Below are 10500 nucleotides of genomic sequence, written 5' to 3'. Positions count from 1 at the left end.
AATGCAAACCTCAGGGAGGCAACTCTTAACAGAAAAAAGAAAAGAAAAAAGTGATTATTTGGGATTTAAGTGAATGAACAATCATGTGTTTTCTCCACAAATATTAATAAAAAGCTTTAGCCATCTGAGAAGGTAACCCTAAAATTTATTCCATCTTCCAGAAACATGATTTGATCCAACTGTGCCTTTATAAACCAGTGAGTCTTTCATGATCACACTCATTTCATGCCTAAAGTTTTAAAACAAATCCTATATGATCTATGCATTTGTCTGTATGTTACATGTGTCTAGATAGATTGATAGAAAGATAGTAAATGTGAGATATTTTTCTACCTCTGTATGGTATTATTAAAATTAATTTGTAAAAGAACATTATTTAATTAGCTTAAAAACAGCAAGCACTTGTTTAAATTAAGTATTCCTAAAGATCTAAGAAATGCAATAAAAATGAACCCAAATGCTTTTCAAGTTCACATGATCTGGGAAAATGTTCAGCATTAAAGTTAGTTTAACTTCTCTAGTTTAATTAAATTAGCTATATCTTCAGGGTTGTCAGCATTTAAAATAATGCAGAAATGCAGTTTTATTCTGCTTGGTTTACTAGTCAAATAAGTTTGTGTTATCTCTGTTAGATGAAATTTGTCAACTAGAACAATAACTTGGTATGATAAAATGTTCATGAGCAATGCAAATATAATTGTTGAGAACAAGTGAATTAAATATATGTAAGTGGAATAAACACTTCTAGGTGAACTTGCAGCAATAATTATGTTCTAAGACATGTTTATTTAATTCATTTCCCCAAATCTTTTTGGTAACTTGAAATCTTAGAGTTTTGCTAAGCTTAATCAAATAACTGACAGCCATTGAATATCTAGATCATTTACAGAGAAAATACTGGAACTTTAATTCGTGAACATAGTCTTACACACAGCTTCTTACCACTGAGAAATTTTAGATATTTGGGTCTATTGGTAAACATGTTTGGTGCCACATTTAAAAATTTATGATGAGGAATAATGTACTTCCAGAAATTATGAAATATATGTATAAGCCTGGCAATATACAGAATTCTAGTATAAAAGACAGTCCACTTTTGCTTACCTCCTAGGTAATTCCTTACTAGGAATTAAGGGTTCTAAGGGTTGAGAATTTTAATTAAGAATTTGAAGGGCTAGGAATTTTAATTTTGAAAGCTATGTAATAATAATAAATATGAAAGGAAACAACTCTGTTTGAAAAGTAGGTAAGGAAAATAGAATGATTAATTGCTCTAGAATGAAGAAGAGGGGGAAAATAGGGAAAATATTTTAGCAGTTTTGTGGAAAAAGAAGGCTTCCCTGATGGCTCAGAGGGTAAAGTGTCTGCCTGCAATGCGGGAGACCTGGGTTCAATCCCCAGGTCAGGAAGATCCCCTGAAGAAGGAAATGGCAACCCAACTCCAGTAATCTTGGGAAGAAATTTTATGCATGGTCAAGCTGGCTAAGATTGGGATAAATTTAAGTTAAAAAATGAGTTTTAATATCAAAAGTACACTGGTGTAAAATTAGAATTGGCTATCTCTATGAAAGGACCAAGTTTTATTGGGCTTTTGATCTGCTTTTGATAAGATTGTGAAATCTTTTTCTTTATCTTTTAAATAATCTGCCTTGAAAGCAAAGATTTTGTGTTTTATCAACATAATTTCCTGTTACAATGTTGTCTTAATCAGTCCTTTAATAACTTAAGAAAACAGTCTTCTTTTCAATATTAAAAAGAGTGAAGTTTTGCTCACAATTTTGTGACCTGTATTTGTTTTAAAATTGTTTCTTTGGTTCAGTGGATAATTGAGCAGTATTTCATAATGATCTGTGATCCTTTTATTCAAGTGTCCATGACTTTTGATATATTGTAAACTTCCTCAAATAAAATTTTTTAATATAAGTTTATTTATTTTAATTGGAGGCTAATTACTTTACAATATTGTATTGGTTTTGCCATTCATCAACATGAATCTGCCACAGGTGTACACATGTTCCCCATCCTGAAACCCCCTCCCACCTCCCTCCCCATACCATCCCTCTGGGTTCAAATAAAATTTTTAATGAAGTCTTTTTGACCTCTAACTAACTTTGGGATTTTTCCAGAGTGTCCTGAGATATCTCAAAATGTTTGGTCTCTCTCCTTATGAAACAGCAATATTAAAATAATTAGGCTTATCTGATATATTCAATTAAGGGAAGCACTGTCAAATAAGATGTAAAATAAAGCCATCTTTATGTTGTATTTGTATCAGTTCAGTTCAGTTCAGTCGTGTCCGACTCTTTGCGACCCCATGAATCACAGCACGCCAGGCCTCCCTGTCCATCACCAACTCCTGGAGTTTACCCAGACTCACGTCCATCGAGTCAGTGATGCCATCCAGCCATCTCATCCTCTGTCGTCCCCTTCTCCTCCTGCCCCCAGTCCCTCCCAGCATCAGAGTCTTTTCCAATGAGTCAACTCTTCGCATGAGGTAGCCAAAGTACTGGAGTTTCAGCTTTAACATCATTCCTTCTAAAGAAATCCCAGGGCTAATTTCCTTCAGAATGGACTGGTTGGATCTCCTTGCAGTCCAAGGGACTCTCAAGAGTCTTCTCCAACACCACAGTTTAAAAGCATCAATTCTTCGGCACTCAGCCTTCTTCACAGTCCAACTCTCACATCCATACATGACCACAGGAAAAACCATAGCCTTGACTAGACGAAACTTTGTTGGCAAAGTAATGTCTCCGCTTTTGAATATGCTATCTAGGTTGGTCATAACTTTCCTTCCAAGGCATATGTTATTAGAAAAGACCCTGACATTCAGAAAGATTGAAGGCAGGAGGAGAAGGGGATGACAGAGGATGAAATGGTTGGATGGCATCACCGACTCAATGGACATGAGTCTGAGCAAGCTCTGGGAGGTGGTGAAGGACAGGGAAGCCTGGTGTGCTGCAGTCCATGAGGTCGCAAAGAGTCGGACATGACTGAACAACTGAACAACAACATCATGTGCCAACCACTATTCTCATATCACGGGAGAGAAGATAGACAAGGTGACTACATCAGGCAGCTTACATTTTAATTGGGATAGGTAGACAATCAACATCATGTTAAGAACACAAAATGATTTCTGACAGTGATAAGTACATGAAGATAATATGTTAGGATAACTGGAAGGGACATACTCCAGATAAGAGTAAAAAAGACTGAGACAAGGTAAACAGTAAGTGCAAGACAAGTGCAAAGCAAGACAAGGTAAACAGTAAGTACAAAGGCCCTGAGGCAAGAGCAAGCTCGGCATGTTCGAGAAAAGATTTAAGACCAATGTGGCTACAGAAGAATAGAGAAGTAGAAAAGTAGTGTTAGATGAAGGCCAAGGTTATATCTAAGGAACAGTAAGTTGTCCATTTGGACCGGAGTTGAAGTAACAGACAATCCAGGAAAACTAATTTGGGACTAAAATTAGAAAACCTCAGACACTAAATGGAGGTGGATACACTTCATTCTTTATAAATGCATAAACCAGCTCTACAAGAGAGATGCTCAGGGACACCCCGCAGGTGTTTCTCATAAAGTAGGGTGACTTTGAGGATATCAAAAAGGGACTTGATCCAGAGCACTAAGGCAGCAAGCTAAAGGGAAGTACAAAACTGTTGGGCACATTTTACAACAGAACATCTGAGCAGGAAGTCATCCGGCTTATCTTCCTCACTGGAAGGAGGAAATAAAGACAGAGAAGGAACCTGAGGACTGGGGCAAGTGAAAGCAGAAAACGTAACTGATGATCATCAGTCCTGGCTCTCCTTCCATCAGAAATGATAATGTGTCACTTTGGTGCCAAAGCATTTAATGGCTGTTTCTCACCTCCAATCCTGACATGGCAATCACGTGTTGACGCAGATGTGCCGTAATGTAAGGAAATGTGGACGACCGAGCCAACATCTGGAGGGAAGCTGCCCTGGAGAATCACCCAGATCCACAATAAATTTGCAAAAGAGAGATGCAGACTCTGGTTGTTTTAAGTCAGTGAAGTAGTTGGGGTTCTTTGGTTTGGCAGGGTAACCTAACCTGTAATGACTAATACAGAATACAGTCAGAATAACCCAACCTCCTATGACTAATATGGTTCCTATGTCAAAGCTCTGTACATTTTTAGCATGCATAGGTGAGTGTGTGCCCATGGAGGTGTGTGCAGAATTACATCAGAGTAGTTGTGTGTGTTCACTTCTGGGAGCAAATGTCTGTCTGGGTATGCTGCCAGGAGGGTTGTGGTGCCCTTGCCACACACCTTGACACCTTTGCTGAGCCTGGGAAGACTCTGGGAAGCCCACCAGAGCCCACCTGTCAGGTACCTCCAATGCTGTATCCATGGCTTACAGAGTTGCAGCCTGGAACCAAAAGGGTACCTGATCCTCCAGAGTACACTGGAGGGTCTCCTGAGTCACTCATCTGAAAACAAAACAAAACAAAAAACATGCACACACATACACAAAACACACACAAAATTTTCCAGTCATTTCTATCCATCCTAAAAACTCCATCCAGAGGAGGTGGCTGCAAAGGCCAGTATGATGTCACCTTCACCACCCAAGACAGAAGGGTGGAAGCAGCAGTGCTCAAGAACCTAGGAATCTGACTCCTTTTCTTCCTTCTCCTCCCCTTCCTCCCCCTCTCTGCACATGCTGCAGTAATTGACACGCAGTACTTCCACTGAACCTCATTTCATAATATCAGTGTTTCTCCTGGAGTCATTTGCTCCTCATAGTAACCCGGGAGGAAGGCTGGCAGGCATGAGGACACCATTACATGAGTGAAGGAAATGGCTCAGCCCATAGGTGAAGGTGTCAGCTCACGCCCCCTCCTCCTGCCAGCTCCAGTGTTCTTTCTCACATGCCTCCTTGGACTGATGCTAATTGGCCAAGAGAAACAAATAAATGATAAATTTTCCACTTCTCTGAAAGCAGTTTTGGCCGCCCCCTACACAATGCCAGCAAGATGAGACAAAATCATTCCATCAATAGCTCTGGAGTACTCGGGTACAATTCTAATTAAAGTGAGACTGCCAAGGGCCTTCTGGAAAGGACTAAAAATAAACTGAGGGTGTTCTGTTTCTAACAGAATGTTGGAGGGGAGAGGCTGGGCAGCGAGAAGAAGGGTGGAGAGCACAGCAGGGTGTCAGGCCCTAGGGAGACAAGGCTGGTGGTGACTTTCAATGAAGGCAACATCTGCCCCCAGCCTCCAGCCCATTCATTTCTTTTCCTTCTCGTCTTCCCTTTGAATAATGTGCTTTGCCTGCTACTCCAATCTCAGCCTCTGCTCTCCACATTAACATGTATATTGCTTGGTTAAGGGCTATCTGGCCGGTTGGTTCTAAATAACTGGAAAATGACAGGAAGGTGATGGGGGCAGGATGAATGAGGAGCTCATCAAAAGCTCCTGACCGCCTTTGTCATTTATAAACAAATACCCAAGTGACTTCCACAATTTTATTTTCAACTGCACTCTTCTGAAAAGAGCCAACCAAGCTCTCCTCCTTGATATCTCACTCCCCTACCCCAGTCCCTTGACTATCTGGCCTGTGTATTCACTCACAGCCATCAGCTGCCCTCTCTCAGGGCCAGGTACTGCCCTGAGAGAGGACAGCCACTGCCCCCAGGGAACTCAGAACCTCCAGAGACAGACACTAAAACTGTAAGATGTTTGGTGTGTTAAGTGCCCAGACGTGGCATGGGCAAGGCAGGGCAGGCTGCTCTGGGAACACAGGCAAAAGAGGTTCTGATCCAGGAAGGCTTCCTGGAGGAGGTGCCCTGATTAGTGTGTAGATAAATAAACATTAGTTTGATGAGTTAGTAATTCAAACCCACCAGCCCTTCACCCCAGAGATCGTTATATTATGCTGTTTATTTCCCCTTGTAGCATTTCCCACCTATAAACACCTACGTGTGTGCTGCGTGCTAAGCCGCTTCAGTCGTATCCTACTTTGTGCAACACTGTGGACTCTAGCCCGCCAGGCTCCTCTGTCCATGGAATTCTCCAAGCAAGAATACTGGAGTGGCTTCTCCTTCGTGAAAACACCAAATGGCGGATGACGCCACTGCTGCGCAAGTGCCGGAGGCCCCGGGGGGGCGTGGAATGCAGGCCAAGGTGGCTTCCGCAGAGGCTTCGGCAGTGGCGTCCAGGGCCGGGGTCGCAGCCGGGGCCGGGGCTGCGGAGCTCGCGGAGGCAAGGCCGAGGACAAGCAGTGGCTCCACGTGACCAAGCTGAGCCTCCTGGTCAAGGACATGAAGATCGAGTCCCTGGAGGAGATCTACCTTTTCTCTCTGCCCATCAAGGAGTTTGAGATTATTGCTTTTTCCTGGGAGCATCCCTCAAGGATGAGGTTTTGAAGATTATGCCCGTGCAAAAGCAGACCCGTGCTGGCCAGTGGACCAGGTTCAAGGCATTTGTTGCCATCGGGTATTACAACGGATATGTCGGTCTGGGTGTCAAGCGCTCTAAGGAAGTAGCCACTGCCTCTGTGGGACCATCATCCTGGCCAAGCTGTCTATCGTCCCTGTGCGAAGAGGCTACTGGGGGAACAAGATCTGCAAGCCCCACACGGTTCCTTGCAAGGTGACTGGCCGCTGTGGCTCCATGCTGGTGCGCCTCATCCTTGCCCCCAGAGGCACTGGCATCTCTCCACCCCTGTGCCCAAGAAGCTGCTGCTCATGGCCGGCATCTACGACTGCTACACTTCTGCCAGGGGCTGCACCGCCACCCTGGACAACTTCACCAAGGCCACTTTTGATGCCATTTCCAAGACCTACAGTTATCTCACCCCTGACCTCTGGAAAGAGACAGTGTTCACCAAGACTCCATATCAGGAATTCACTGACCATCTTGTGAAGACCCACACCAGAGTCTCCATGCAGAGGACCCAGTCCCCAGCTGTAGCCACCACATAATTTTATAAAGAGAATAATAAAGTGAATGAAACCGGTAAAAAGAAAAAAAGGAATACTGGAGTGGGTTGCCATGCCCTCCTCCAGGAGATCTTTCTGACCCAGGGATCAAACCGCATCTCTTAAGTCTCCTGCATTGGCAGGCAGGTTATTTACCTACTGAACCACCTGGGAAGCCCCATAAATACACATGCACAAACAAATACATAAATTCAAAATATGGACATATTTTGGTTTTTTGTTCTCTTTCTGTGTTGTGTCTCTCACCACTTCACTGTAAATTCCAAGGGACGAAAGACACAGTGTCTCACTAGCTGCTATGACATCAGCATCCTGTACCACATCTGGCATATAACAGGAGCTCAATATTATTTGCTGAATTAAAGGATAAACTGATGGACAGGGGAAAGTATGGGAGGCAGAGGGACCTGCTCTGGCAAAAGCATGGAGCCACAAGGCAACACAGGGCATTAGGAATTGCATGTTCAGAGCATGCATTATGCCTGGGGTGAAGGTTGAGCTGTTCTGAGGAATTGAGATTTAAGAGTTGGGCAATTTTTCAGCTGTGGGGTGCCATGATTGCGTTTGCCAGTTGGGAAGATTGCAAAGGAGAAAAGACTATAGTCTGGAGGGCAGAGCGGGGCTGAGAAACCAAGAAGCTGTTGACTGAAATCCGGAAGAGAGACGGCCAAATGCCAGAACCATTCCAGTCTGCCCCTTCACTGGAAGGACAACCCAGTAGTTTTGGGGGGCCAGCACTGGGATAGGAGTCAGGACCTTGACTCTGGGCTGAGACCCTGGGCAAGTTACACAACCTTGCTGGTCTGGAAGGAAAGGAAGAAGCGTTCAGACAACAGGTCCCAGTTGGGGCTCCTGCCTGGGCATTCTTGATCTTAAGTTTTGACCCCTGATTTGGCATCAGCTTATCTCCCCCACCATTCCACTCTGGGGCCAAAATAGCGACAGTATTAGCAGTCCTGAGCACTCCTTCTGTGCCAGGTATAGTTCTGACCATATAATGCCTTGTTTAATCCCAGGACACTCTCAGAAAGTGCTGACTGTAGTCAGTATAGAGCAGCCATGCTGCTGCTCCCGTTGTCATTACTAACATCACTGGTTCTTCATTCCCCAGCCTGACACCTGGGAGGCCAGGGCTCTAGTGGTAAACAGTCTGCCCGCCAGTGGAGAAGACGCAAGAAACATGGGTTCTATCACTGGGTCAGGAGGATCCCCTGGAGAAGGGCATGGCTACCCACTTCCACATTCTTGCCTGGAAAATTCCATGGACAGAGGAGCCTGGTGGGCTACAGTCCATAGGGTCCCAAAGAGTCAGACACGACTGAGAACACATGCAACACACACATCGTCACAATAGACGAGGAGTTAAGCAGGATGACATCGCTCCTCATTTCACAAGTGTGGAAACTGTGACTTCCCCAAAGGTACATAATTAATAAGAATAAAGTAAGAGTAGAATCCAGGGCTGAGAAAAGAAGGAAACTTCCTCATAGTTTCTCTTTTCTTGTTTTTTCACAAACACGTAAAGTGGGAGTCATTACCTTCCTTCTGTTTGCAGATGAATAAACCAGTTCAGAGAGGATAGGGGCTCACCCAACATCACACAGCAAATACAAAGAAGAGGCAGAATTTAATCCCAAGTAATTCTGACTCCAGGTCCATGTTCTTTCAGTCCTATCACCTGCTGGGATTCTGAGTGCTGGCTCTCTGGATCCAACCATTTGTTCCACAATTACTCACTTCATCCCTACTTCATGCTAGCGCTGAGATCTGGACCTGAGTATTTTCTCCTTCTTCCCTTGGTATGGTGTGGCTGGAGGGTGTTGATCTGCAGTCACTCTGAATTAGGGAGACAGGTGCTGGCACAGTTTGCAGGATGATGCTGGTGGGTTTAGGAGAGAGAGGGAATGGCACAGCCCTGGTCACCACCCTCAGCGGTTTCCCACAAGAGCTGCTGTGCTTGTAAAACATTGTCTCTTGCAGCCTTCCTAAAGGCCACGTGTTAAAGGCTGACTCTATCCTTCTTCCCAAGACATGTGCCCCCCTAGCTGTCTGCATTTATCACCAGGTAAAACAGGCCAGGGCACAGGGCGGTGCTTTCAGTGAAGTAGCTGTGGGCTCAGATCAGCTCATCCCATCCTCGCTGTATCCCAGGCCTATGACTTTACCTCTCTGAGTTTCAGTGATCTTCCTCAGGGCTAACTAATAAGGTTCACTAAGGACTGAGGCTTGTTGGAGTTTATTGCACCTAATTTCTGAGCATGTGTGAAAAGACCTCATTCATAAGTCCTCTTCATTTATTTCCCTCTTAGGAGGTGGTTTAGACGTTGCGAAGAAGGCTAGTGTAAACGCAATATTCAGTGTCTACCAGCCCAGAACACGAAGGATGTCCTGCAGTCTGTCTCTGAGGTCTGCAATGCCAGCAATGCCAGCCTGCTCCAGGACAAGCAACATGTCTGAATTGTGTGCCCCTAACCAGTGGCACAACCTTGGGAAACCCTTAAAATGCTCCAGATCTCCTTCCTCACCTGGGAGTCTAGCATGTGTCTGTGGCATCTGCCAACTCTTCCATCCATCTTCAGGCTAAGACTGGGGGCAGGGAGGTAAGCAAGCCTCAAGGGATCTCTTCAGGCCTCTACTTTCAAAAAGCAAGTGCTCCTGAGGTTTCCCAGGTGGTGCTAGAGGTAAAGAATTCACCTGCCAATGCAGAAGATGTAGGAGTTTTGGAATGAGTCCCTGGGTTGGGAAGATCCCCTGGAGAAGGGAATGGTAACCTACTCCAGTATCCTTGCCTGGGAAATTCCATGGACAGAGGAGTCTGGCAGGCTACAGTCCATGTTGCCAAGAGTCAGACATGATTGAGCACATATTCACTATTCACACCTGGGAAAGTCATGCATGACTTCATCATCTATTAAAGGATGTTTTAATGTCTGGTGGGTAACTTCCTTTCAATCTTGTTCCTCAGAGATGTTCAAGTCAAACACAGAGATGCAACAAACTGCAGGGTGGAAACCATAGGCCATTGGATGGAATCACTAATGGCACAGTGTGAGTTAGTTTGTCTTCATCACTTTCCTTACATGCTTGTCATTAGCTGATATTTAATGAGCACCTGCTGAGTACAAGGTACTTTGCCAGGTGCAAGAGAGTCTCCATAACTCCCAAAGCCCATATTCAAGGTAGAACAATGGGACATACTTTCATGGAAAAATTGGAAAGGTAGAGCTCACTGCCTCCTGGGTGAACAATAAGAGCTGCAGAGACAGATCATTGTGGGTTTAGAGCCCGCTCTCCGTCCCATCAGAAGTCCCATCTCTCCTCTTCCCACAGAGACTGAGAGCCTCCCAGATGACCTCCAGTCTGAAGCTGGAGCCCACCCCTCTAAAGCTCAAGGCAGTGCATTTGATATAGGTTCCATCTCATCACTCCCATCCCAACAAAGCTTTTTATTGGAGAAAAAGATCCAACTTAAATTGTCCAGCAAGCCTACCGTCACTGGGGACTAATCTAACCTTGAGCATGCCTCTATTCG

At 44.6% G+C, this 10500-nt stretch overlaps 1 pseudogene; it reads left to right on the top strand.

Annotated features, from left to right (window-relative positions):
- Nucleotides 1-6084: 6084 nt before the first annotated feature.
- LOC139184457 (small ribosomal subunit protein uS5 pseudogene) lies at nt 6085-6985 on the top strand (annotated as a pseudogene).
- The last annotated feature ends 3515 nt before the right edge of the window (nt 6986-10500 follow it).

This window comes from Bos indicus, chromosome 8 (genome assembly GCF_029378745.1).
Source record: "Bos indicus isolate NIAB-ARS_2022 breed Sahiwal x Tharparkar chromosome 8, NIAB-ARS_B.indTharparkar_mat_pri_1.0, whole genome shotgun sequence".
NCBI classification, from domain to species: Eukaryota; Metazoa; Chordata; class Mammalia; order Artiodactyla; family Bovidae; genus Bos; species Bos indicus.
Note: the sequence above shows the minus strand (reverse complement) of the source record. Positions and strands in the feature narration are given on the sequence as shown.